Source organism: Nansenia antarctica, assembly GCF_963989245.1.
Source record: "Nansenia antarctica genome assembly, contig: SCAFFOLD_284, whole genome shotgun sequence".
Classification (NCBI taxonomy): Eukaryota; Metazoa; Chordata; class Actinopteri; order Argentiniformes; family Microstomatidae; genus Nansenia; species Nansenia antarctica.
Window position 1 is genome coordinate 25,001 of NW_027663163.1, and position 10,000 is coordinate 35,000.

A 10,000-nucleotide genomic window follows, 5' to 3' on the forward strand; every position below is an offset into this window, starting at 1 on the left:
TGTCTTCACCAGATCTTCCCACACTTCCAACCTTACCGTTACCCCTCTTCCAGTTTCTGATCACCACTTTATATCCTTCTCCCTTCCCCTCAAAACTTCCTCTTCCCTCTCAGCCTCTAACCACTTAAGACCCTCTCGTCGTAACCTACGTACCCTGTCCCCCCTCTCTTCTTCTGTCCTATCCTCCCTACCCTCTGTCGAATCCTTCTCCCTTCTATCCACTGATGCGGCATCCTCAACCCTCCTGTCCGCTCTCACCTCATCCTTCGACACCCTCTGTCCACTAACCTTGAAGCCAGCTCGATCCTCTCCTCGAGCTCCCTGGCTCTCTGAAACGCTACATGCTTGTAGACTAGAGCTCAGAGCAGCTGAGAGGAAATGGAGAAAAACTGGCCTTTCTGATGACCTTAACCTCTATCACTCTCTCCTTGCCAACTACGCCTCCTCGGCATCAGCTGCTAAAGCATCCTACTATCATTCCAAAATACATTCTTCTGCCTCTAATCCTAGAAAACTGTTCTCCACTTTCTCTTCACTCCTTAATCCACCTCCTCCCCCTCCTCCTTCCTCCCTGTCCGCCGATGACTTTGTCACCTACTTTGAAAAAAAGGTGGACGACATCAGCAGCACCTTTTCCCCCCCACCTCTCCCTCCTCCCACTAACAATGCTAACACCCCTTCCAAACTCTCTCCTCGACACTCGGTCTCTGGATTGTCATCTTTTTCCCCCCTCTCCCCCGATGAGATTCTCACACTTATCACATCAAAGCGGGCAACCACATGCCCTCTTGACCCCATCCCCTCCCCCCTTCTCCAATCCATTTCCGCTGTGATCCTTCCTTACCTTACCACCCTAATCAACTCCTCCCTATCCACAGGATCTGTCCCAGCGGCCTTCAAAATAGCCAGAGTCAAGCCTCTCTTCAAGAAACCTACCCTTGACCCATCATCTGTCCACAATTACAGACCTGTATCCCTTCTCTCCTTCCCTTCCAAAACCCTTGAACGCGCGGCGTCTAAACAACTGACTGACTATCTCCGGAAGATGGATCACTTAGACCCCCACCAATCCGGCTTCAAGGCTGGGCATTCCACTGAGACTGCGCTCCTTGCTGTCACGGAAGCCCTCCACTCTGCCCAAGCTTCCTCCCTCTCCTCTGTTCTCATTCTCCTTGACCTGTCTGCTGCCTTCGACACAGTCAATCACCAGATCCTTCTCTCCATCCTCTCAGACCTGGGCATCTCTGGCACCGCACACTCCTGGTTTTCTTCCTACCTGGCGGGCCGCTCCTACCAGGTGACCTGGAGAGAATCGCTATCTTCTCCACGAGCCCTCTCCACTGGAGTACCCCAGGGTTCTGTCCTAGGGCCCCTACTGTTCTCCCTCTACACCAAGTCTCTTGGCTCGGTAATCTCTTCACATGGGCTCTCCTACCACAGCTACGCAGACGACACTCAACTCTTCCTGTCCTTCCCCCCGTCTGATGTACACGTGGCAACCCGTATCTCAGCATGTCTCGCTGACATTTCAACTTGGATGGCTGACCACCATCTCAAGCTCAATCTTAACAAGACCGAGCTCCTCTTCATCCCCGGGAAAGCCTGCCTTCTCCAAGACTTCTCCATCACAGTGGAGAACTCTACTGTAACCCCCTCCCTGACAGCCAAGAACCTTGGAGTGATCCTGGATAACCGACTATCCTGTGCGGAGAACATTGCAGCAACGGCTCGCTCCTGCAGATTCTTCCTCTACAACATCAGAAGGATACGACCATTCCTTACCAGAGAGGCAGCGCAACTCTTGACCCAGGCACTGGTCATCTCCCGCCTGGATTACTGCAATGTACTCCTGGCTGGGCTCCCCGCTTCAGCCATTAGACCTCTGCAGCTCATCCAAAATGCTGCTGCCCGGCTGATATTCAACCTCCCCAAATACTCGCATGTCACCCCTCCCCTTCGCACCCTGCACTGGCTCCCGATAGCAGCTCGCATCAGATTCAAGACCCTGGTGCTTGCATACCAGGCAGCTAAAGGGACAGCCCCTGCCTACCTGAAGGAAATGGTAACCCCCCAAACCCCTGCCCGCTCACTCCGCTCCTCCACCTCGGCTGGCCGACTGGCCTCACCTCCTCTACACAGCAGTCGGGCTGCCCGATCACGTCTCTTCACAACACTGGCTCCTCGCTGGTGGAATGAGCTCCCCACGGCTGTCAGAACGGCAGAGTCACTACCCATCTTCCGTCGTAGACTGAAGACCCATCTCTTCAGGTTACATCTTAACTGCTCCTCCTGAGACATCTTCTGACCCTCACCACTACGTCTCCTAAAAGACACCCGCTTTCCCCTCTACTGTGTCCCTAAGAACTTCTATTGCCCCCCTTGTACTGTTTCTCAGTTTCTCCAGTAAAAAAATAAAATAAAAAAGGTTTTAGTATAAGGCGATAATAGGGAGAAGGTTTTTCCTTCTATCAGTGGCCCCGGGCCCGAGCTAGATTACTCTTCCTGCAACGAATGGTGGACTGATGATTCACATGCTTGGTATTCAAATGTATTGATTGTAAGTCGCTTTGGAATAAGGCGTCTGCTAAATGCCAAAAATGTAAATGTAAACGACCTTCTATTTGACCCGGTTACACAACCACATACCAGTGGCATCACACCAGACAGTGAGATCATGTCTATGGATCAACCGCAATCGATCTCACACTAACCTATAGGCTATTTAGGGTTAGGGTTACAGCTAGGGTAAGGGTTATAGGGTTACAGCTAGGGTAAGGGTTAGCCAGGTGTGGTCTAACAGGTTGAACATTCCTGCTGTTGATTGTTGCTCTTTTATCGGTTGATTCACTTCTACACCCCCAGGGGTCAGTGTGTACGGGGTCAGGGATCTGTAAGCTAGTGATGGGGGGAAACGAAGCTTTCGAATAATTGACACATTCAACACAATTGTGTTGGAAAAAGTGTCGATCTATCGATGCAGTCGATACAGCGGCTCCATATTTCTATCTGCTGGTCAGGTCATGGTATGGCGGCTGTATCAACTGATTCACAAGTCAAAATACAATAAGCCCACCGTCATCTGTGATGTCTTGTTCAATAAAGGTGCTGTGTCGATGTGTATGTGGCCATATATGTAGTCTTACATGTTGGTGTGTCTAGTAGACAATAATAAATACATATGAATAAATAACTAAATGCAACTGTTGTGTCCATTTCTGATATGAATAGAATAGAATTGACCATTTAGCAAACACTTTTAATCCAAAAGCTACTTACAGGGACATTCCCCCTGGAGTAATTTAGGGATTTACTCAAGGCCACACTAGTGGTGGTGTTTCAGGCAGGATTTAAACTCACAACCTTCCGATCACCAGTCCAATTCACTATTCACTAGACCACCACTATCCCCTTGACATGTAAGGATACAAATCTGAATGACATTTCGGCATGTGTGGGACATGGCTGTTTGAAAATTGGAGCAGATATACAGTAAATGGTCAACATGTCATAACAGGGCCAACATTGTTGGGACGTGCTCGTGGAACAGGGAAAGAGTGCAAAACAAGGCTATATTGTGGGAACTGGACAGAGATGCGCTTATGTGAACAATACAATATTTATTGCTTGTGTACATGAAAAGGCAACATTTTTTGTGTATCTATCTGGCTAGTCTATGTGTTGCAATTATGAATCTATGACTATCTTTGTATGTTCTATATCTATCTATCAATATCTACCGATCTCCTGTCTATTTCTATCTCTGTCTCTGTCAATAAATGGATACTGTCTAGCGTCCGTATGTCTCCACTCAGACTACAACCCTGATTAAGACAACGATTAGACCTTTAAAATATATATTTGTAGGCCCATGTCTATCTATGTTGTCAGGTTTTTTGGTTGGGTCTTACATTTTTCTGTAGTAGGCTATGTGTGGTGAGTCTGTACTTTCGCTATAAGTTCATGTAAATCTATGGTCTTAGTTTATAGCCATAGTCAATTTAACTATTTTAAGTGTAAAGTTACATCTCTCCAGCCCCATCCCTCAGCTGTTTACCGAAACAGTGAAAGGGAGACCGCATTGTTGTTGTTTAAGTTACAGATTGCACCATCAACGTATCTCTGACACAACACCTGTGGTTGCTGTATAAGCATTCTGAGGGTCATACCCCAGAAAAAAGACCCAATATGATTGGATCTTCCTCAAAACACAGAGGATGAAATTCTATTGAGTCTGAGAAAGCTCATTCCTCACACACTCTGTTGTTTTTCATTTGTTTACGGAGGCTAGCTAGATAGTTAAAAGTTAGCAATGGAGATGTCAAACTTGTTTGTTTGAAACAAGTTTGACAAGTTTGAGGAGCCAGTGGTGTTCAACATGTTCTGTTTATCTGTATGTTTATGTTTAGCCTCTTTATCTGTACGTTTGTCAAAGGTGTCTGACACATTTCTAGAGACAACTTGTTTGTTCTCAGATTTTAAATTAGCCATGTGTGGGGTCCTTTTGAGAATCTTCTCGTTTGTTCTGTTATTCAGTATAACAGCACGACCTCGAGTGTGATATTGCTTTTATACAACAGTTCTACAGCGCGATTTATTAGTTAACAATAATAAGCGACAACAGATTATGATTTGTTCGTTTATTTAATCATAAAAAATAAACAAAAAATAGTTCCGCAACTGAACTTCAAATTGACTGTTGCCTAGTAACCTGAACACAAACATGTCGTCTAATTAACGGTCATTTAGTAGAACATCTGTGCGGCGGAGTTATGTTATGTTATGTTATGTTAATTTTATTTATAATGCGCCCCCCATCCAACTTTTACATCGGCCCGGGGCGCAGCCCGGGTAAAGGAACAGATAAAGACAAGGACAAGGACAAGGAACACAGAAAGCAAACAGACACAGACGACTTAAACGAACATCTCAAGGGATACAATTCACAACAAATAGGGAGTAGACTTAGGGAACATCATTGACGAAGAGGTGGGATTTTAACTTGGCTCTAAAGGAGTCCAGAGTGGGGGCAGACTTGATGGCGGAAGGGAGCGCGTTCCACAGGGTCGGTGCTATCACCGCAATGGCACGGTCACCCTTCCTCTTGAGGTTGGTGCGGGGGACCCTCAGGCTGAGTTGGGCGTCGGACCTGAGCCTGGGCCTTGAGGTGGAAGACAGGTCCAGGAGGTCCTTGATGTAGGGTGGGGCGAGACTGTTGAGAGCTTTGTAGACAAAGGTGCAGATCTTGAACTTCACTCTCTTCTTTACTGGGAGCCAGTGAAGGGAGATGAGGACAGGGGAGATGTGGTCCCTCATTTTAGTGCCTGACACCAGCCTGGCAGCGGCATTTTGGACTAGCTGCAGGCGGTAGATGGTCTTATCAGGAAGTCCAGCATAGAGTGAGTTGCAGTAGTCGAGCCTAGATGAAATTAGCATGAGGACAACCCTCCTCAGGTCACTGGGGGTGAGGAAGGACTTGATCTTGGCTATGATGCGTAGTTGGTAGAAACATGACTTCACGACGGAGCTCACTTGTCGGTTAAGGTTGAGCTCGGAGTCAAAGATGACACCGAGGTTCTTGACATGTGGTCTGACAAGGGTGGACAGGCTTCCCATGTTGGTGCTGAGCTGAGTGATGGCGGTGGTGTTGCTGATGAGGAGGATTTCCCCCTTGCTCTCATTCAGCTGTAGGAAGTTCTGGGCCATCCACTCCTTCACATCGTGGAGGCAGTCCATCAGGCGCATCAGATCGGCGGGGTCGTCAGTGTTGATTGATAAGTAAAGCTGGGTGTCGTCCGCATAGCAGTGGAATGAGATCTGGTAGCGTTGAGGGATTAGACAGAGGGGGAGCATAGAGGGAGAACAAGATGGGACCGAGGATGGAGCCCTGAGGGACCCCACAGGTGAGGTTGGCTTGTCTGGAGGAGCTGTCTGCTATGTGGACGGTGTGGGTTCTATTGCTGAGGTAAGACTTGAACCAGGACAAGGCGGTGTCGGTGATGCCAACCTCCTGCTGGAGGCGATTAAAGAGGATGGCATGGTCTATAGTGTCAAAAGCTGCGCTGAGGTCCAGGAGGACCAGGGCAGCACATTTCCTGGAGTCTGCGATGAGGAGGAGGTCGTTCCAAACCTTTAAAAGTGCCGACTCAGTGCTGTGGCCAGGTCTGAAGCCAGACTGAAACTTCTCCAGGATGTTGTTCTGTTGGAGGTAGGGCCACAGCTGGCTGAGGACAGCCTTTTCCAGGAGCTTGGCCACGACTGGGAGCTTGGAGATGGGTCTGTAGTTACTGAGGTTGGAAGGGTCCAGGTTGGGTTTCTTAAGGAGAGGCTGGACCACTGCTTGTTTGAGGGTGGGCGGAACAATGCCAGTGGCCAGAGAGCTGTTGATTATTGAGAGGATGTGTGGCCCTACCGTGTCGAACACCTCTTTGAGTAGGGGGGTAGGGATGGGGTCCAGAGGCGATGAGGCCGGCTTCAGTGCAGCGGCCATCTTGGATAGGGCTGGTAGAGTGAAGGGACAGAAGCTGGAGAACGTGGATGAACATCCCAGTGTGGTGGCTAAGTGGCTAAGGAGTGATACATAAAGGTCCCAGTGCTGTTATACTGTTTATCAGCACTCATGGAATGTCTCTTGTCCAATCTTGGTCGGAACTAACTGTTGTATAATAAAACATAAAATAGCACTTATGACATTCTTAACAATTAGGCTATTTGTATAAAATATCTTCACAATTAAACAAAACACATTTGCATCACAGTACTATTGTCTTTAATAAAACAACAAATGTGGTCTTTGTTACCAGCAAAACTGATGAATAAAGCAAAATAGTATTTGTTCTGAACAATGATTTTGTATAAAATGATAACTGCACAGTTAATCACAGTACATTTAACAAAACAACATATAAGGTCCAAATAGTCAATGCAACAAGTCGTATCTCAAATTGTATGGCTTACTTTGGAAACCTGAATACAACAATAGGGCCTATAATGCCAAGTCTAAGCAAAATAGGCATTGTGCTTTTTAGTTCAACAAAAAGTAAAAGAATTAAAACGCAACCTTCAACAACAGCAAAACATGTCTACTCGCATACACAGTCCGTGTGAGGGAGCTATGGAGGTTTATAATAGTGGAGGACATGGCAACAGCATGTAAGCCGTTCACAGAGGGAGAGATTATTCACAATTGCATTGAAAGGGTATGTGATGTTGTATGCCACGACAAGAAGTAGGCATTTGCAAATATCAGCATGTCCAGAAATACCGTGACTAGCTGGGTGGATGAGCTGGCCTCCGACTGGTAACGCCTCCTGCGTTTCAATGTTGTATTGTCTCTGACTTCAATTTAAACACCAGCGCACGGGCCACATTCAAATGTTTGTCCGAATGTATTGGTGGGCCGGGTTCAAAGTGGCTGGGGGCCGTTGACATGTGAGGACTACAGTGTGGAGCGTGCAGAGCTGAAGTCAAGGTCAGTCGACCATCTCCTTAGGTGAATATTTGGTCAATTCTGACCATGCTCAGATGTCAGTCATAGCTGGTAATGCTGTAGATACATAATAGAGTTATCATTAGGGTGATAAGCTTGTGAAATAATGAGTAGCCTATCTGGGAGTCCTTAAGTTAATTAAGTCACATTCAATTTATGGCTTCAGGATTACTGTGGTCTAATTATAGCAACGGCTGGAGCATGGGCCTGAGGACCAGATCATTTTGGAAGATCACACATGCACACACACACACACACACACACACACACACACATACACACACACACACACACACACACAGTTGTTGATAGTTGTGTAGTTTCTTCCACAGCAACACTGTGTTTACACAATAGTTGTATCTCTTCTCTTTCTGGGAGTCTCTTCAGAGAATATATAGATGATGGCCCATTATGAGGGGCTCTGTGGCCATCTATTATGGATTGGTAAATGCTAAGTGAGATGCTTGGGACATCCAGACTCTGACGTCACGCCATTCCAAGGGTCATTCCAAGGATCCCTCTTTATGGATTGGGCTTAAGTCTCAAAACTTGAGGAGTGAGTAGAGGGTAGATTACATGTACATTTTGGGCATTTAGCAGACGCCTTATTCCAAAGCGACTTACAATCGATACATTTGACTAAGCAAGTGAATCATCAAGCCACCAGTCGTAGCAGGAAAAGTAATCCAGCTCAGGCCAGGGGCCATTGGCAGTCTCCGTGATAGAAGGAAAAAATATATAAAAAAGACAAAATACAGATTTTTTTTTTATAGACACGGGAGAAACAGTACAGGGGGGGCAGTAGAAGTCTTGGGGGACACAGTAAAGGGGAAAAGCGGGTGTCTCAGGAGACGCAGTGCTGGGGCTATTAGAGGAGCAGTTAAGGTGTAACCTGAAGAGATGAGTCTTCAGTCTCAGACGGAAGATGGGTTGTGACTCTGCAGTTCTGACAGCCGTGGGAAGCTCATTCCACCAGCGTGGAGCCAGGGTAGTGAAGAGACGTGACCGGGCAGGTAGATCCACTTGTTGCTCCACTGAAACACTATTAGGCCTCGGCCTATCAGAGACATGAGACACACAAACATGATATTTAATTGAGCTGATAGAAATCTCTGAAATAAATTCTGAATAAAAACACACATTGGGTTTGTGGGTCAGAGTAAAATGGATATAAGAATCCGTGGATCATTTTGCTGGATGAGAACCACATTGGCTAGAGAGCTTGGCAGGTCCATTGAGAGAAATGCACCACATCTTTGAAAGATCACTATGGAGTAGTTTATTTTGAGGAATTTCTGTCTGGATCATGACATCAAAAGGCTCAGAGAGTGTCTCCTTCGTAGCCTGTGAGTGTCAACCAAATGAAACAGCAGGTGGTGATTTAAGCGCTTAGATTTAGACTCATTAAGGTATGGGTAATTTTTGTAATGATTATTTTTGTAGATTTCCACTCTTGTCCTGAATTGACTGATTAAGACACTTACATTACAATTGCTTACATTTGCTGTATATTCATCCTCCTGTCTTTTCTCAGACGGATATCATGATAGCTTTCTATTTTAGGGGAGGCTTTTGCGCAGGAGGTAGAGTCGCCGTCGAATGATTGCAAGGTCGGCAGATCAGCGGTTCGAGCCCCGGCTGGCTGCATGTTGAAGTGTCTGAACCCCAAGACACTGAACCCCACATTGCTCCCAATGAGCGGGCCGGCGTCTTACATGGTAGCTTGCCGCCATTGGTGTGTGAATGTGTGTGTGGATGGGTGAATGAGAGGCCGTTGTTAAGCGCTTTGGAATAAGGAGCTATATAAGTCAGTCCATTTACCATTTTAAAAGCAGGCTCACCATGTCTTCTAGTGACTCAGTGCGGGACTGATCAGACGCTGCTTGGGATGCTGGCTTGGGGAGACAGAGACTTGTCTCTGGGCAAAGGACATGAGAAAGACAAACTAGACAGCCATGGGTGTCATTTGAGTGTCACAGGTCAACATTTTTTAGATCTTTGCACTCGATCAAATTTCAGGACCCTCCTTTCAAGACCTGTCCTAGATATGTGCGTTCATCGTATCCCGGCTCGCCAGATCCAGATATGGCCGAGGCACACGGGAAGCGGCATATTGGCCGGCCGCTTCCGAGGGTGGTATAGGAGTATTTCTGGACTAGGATCCGTCGCGCAACACCGCCCCCGTCTGGTGCTGGAGTAACGGTACTGGGCTCGAGGAGCCAGTCAGCCTAGTCTGCCTGGCGACCTCCTCTGGGACTGCCGGCCACGGGGTCGGGCGGCGGATCCTTCGCACTAGGCAGGGGATAATTGGATGCTAAGTTGGGTTAAATTGGCTACCAAATTGGGTGAAAAGGGGATAAAATCTGAAAAACAAATTTAAAAAAATAAATAAATATGTGCGTTCTACCACCCAGTATCCTTACGTTTTCTAAATCACATCAGGATAAGCTAGTGTAAAGCTATTTTGCAGTTGTTCTGTGTAGGAGGCAGGCTAATTTACAAGGCGGCCAACTA